General features: G+C 46.3%; 1 protein-coding gene across 4 annotated transcripts in view; it reads left to right on the top strand.

Moving 5' to 3' along the window:
• The window catches only part of Dap3 (death associated protein 3), a 38,430-nt gene that overhangs the window by 340 nt on the left and 35,855 nt on the right, over positions 1-2,235 (top strand). For 2 of the 4 annotated variants that reach the window (XM_023713585.1, XM_023713584.1), the window contains exon 1: positions 143-498. The gene's annotated coding sequence lies outside the window, so the exon portion shown is untranslated. Of the gene's footprint in view, positions 1-142; positions 499-2,235 lie in introns of those variants that run through there. The other 2 variants (XM_023713583.1, XM_012514449.2) reach the window with 2 other exon arrangements.

The raw sequence follows: 2,235 nt of genomic DNA, 5'->3' as shown, positions 1-2,235 counted from the left end.
CCTCCTCCTCTTCTTTCCTCTCCCCCTTCCCCGCCCCCACGGCCACCAACCGCCGCCACGGCCGCCGCCGCCGCCTCCACCCCCCACCCTCCACTCCTCGCGCCTGCGCCTCCCACAATCCCCCCCGCGGGAATGTTCCATTCTCGTCGGCTGCAGAGGCGGAGGAGAAAAGGACGGGGACCAGGCAGGTAGAGCTAGCCTTGGTGATTGGAACTATCCGAGAGTCAAGTAGAGACCTACGACTACCTACCTCTCTGGATCTTTCGCCGCGGCCCTTAGGCTCGACGCCCCCTCCTCCTGCTGGCCACGCAGAGCGGGTCAGGGGTGGCGTAGCGCCCCTCTGCTGGCTGGCGGTTGGAGGCCGCGGCGACTGCGCGTTGTGTGGCTTCCTGCTGTAGGACCCGAGCTGTGTCTGCATTTGCGGGAACGGCGTTTTGGATCTGGCTGCTGGTTGTGTCTGCTGGTTACCACACCGGGAGACCTGCCCCTTGATTAACGGTGAGATAATGGATCAGCAGAGGATTTTACTGATGAAGGCTTGGAGTGGGAATCCGAAATTCTGTGAGCGCGGGAGGAAGGTCAGTAGGGTCGCCGCTCTCCTTCAGGGGACTTCTTCCCCGGCTCTGAGTCGCGGATCTGGGACCAACGGAAGAAGAGGCGCAGTGGTCTCGTTTTTATTTATATTGTTAATCCCGTTAAGGTTTTTCGAATTTCATATAACTGTCTATACTCTGATGTTTTTGTATCTTTTATGCACTCCTCAGAGATTGTACATCTCAAGTTCATTAGGCAGACTGGTATTAGGGTGTAAAGGAACTACATATTTCTAATTCAGCTCTGTACTTAATCTCCCCGGACTTTCTTACCACACCGCCTCAAACCCCCCCCCCCCAGTCTTGGAGTATTGAACCCTCCCACTGAGCTACATCCTCAGCCTTGGTTATTCATGTTTTCCCTTAGGGTTTCACTAAGTTGCCAAATTGCCCAAACTGAGTTCGAACTTGTGAAACATCTGTCTCAACGCTCCGAACGGTGGGTTAGAGGCACGCTCCACCACCGCCTGACTGGTCTTCTAAGTCTTGTGTGTCCTCCGGCAAAATATTTTTCTTAGTTCTTATCGGAAGTTGAACATAAAAATTAGTTACCTTCACGGCCGGGGAGATAACACAGGGGCATAAGTACCTGATTGGCAAGCGCAAGGTCCCGAGTTCAATCCCCGGTACCAAAAAGAAAAAAAAAAAAAATTAGTTATCTATAAATATGCCTTTGGGCTTCTGTGTGAAATAGATACGTGTGTGGACTGTCAGGGACCCAGGAAATTTCTGAACTACAAAACTACGAAATAATTTTTCTTGTTTTACACTACATAAGCAACAGGAAACTAATACAGAATGGTGGCAAATTCATAGCTAACTTGCAAAGTTGTCTATTTTACATCATTGTTTTGTGTTTTACTTTAAATGCGAGTTTAATTTAAATGAGGCTGTTTAGACAGGCAATCAACAGAGCTACCTGTGTTTCCAGTATTTCCTTGATGGCACCAGTCCTCAGTGTTGGCTGAGCTGCTCTCCGACTTCCCCATGAGAGAAGCATAGTTTAATATGTCATGGTGCTTTTTGCAGTACTGTTATCTTGAATGTAGTATAAGCAGAGTTTCAAGTGTCTAAAGAATGGAATATGGTCAGGGGTCTACATGTTACAAGGTAGAAGTAAATACTATGTAGACAGAGTCTGTAAATAATTTTTTGCTTTAGATGACTGCCTGTGAAACACAAATAATATAATAGGCTGTCCAGATTCAGAGCTCAGCATTTTCCTTGGTAGCCATGTAAACTTTGTAGAAATTTAGCAATGATAATAAACTAATTTATGAATCACTTAATGCATGCTAACAATCCTGTATGTAGATACTGCTATTATCTCCATTTTACATATGGGGAGAACCTTTTTGGTGTGGTATTGTACACCAGTAGTCCTACCTGCGCAGAGGCTGAGGTGAAACAGCCTAAATTGAAGGGCAGCCTGAGCAACTTAAGACCTTTCTCTAAAAATAAAATGGACTGGGGATGTAGCTTAGTGCTCCCCATATTCATTCCCCAGTACCATAAAAATAAAAAAAAAAAGAAAAAGAATAAAGTAGAGGTATGGAATACAGTTCTCTGGTTTGATGCCTTTGTTTGAATTTTATCTTCAATCTCAGCCCCTAACACAGCATCAGGATTTTATGTGTGTGTG

This window comes from Octodon degus, unplaced genomic scaffold, assembly GCF_000260255.1.
Source record: "Octodon degus isolate 3935 unplaced genomic scaffold, OctDeg1.0 scaffold00032, whole genome shotgun sequence".
In the NCBI taxonomy this organism is placed as follows: domain Eukaryota; kingdom Metazoa; phylum Chordata; class Mammalia; order Rodentia; family Octodontidae; genus Octodon; species Octodon degus.
The sequence above is the reverse complement of the archived record's forward strand: the minus strand, read 5'-3'. Positions and strand labels throughout refer to the sequence as shown.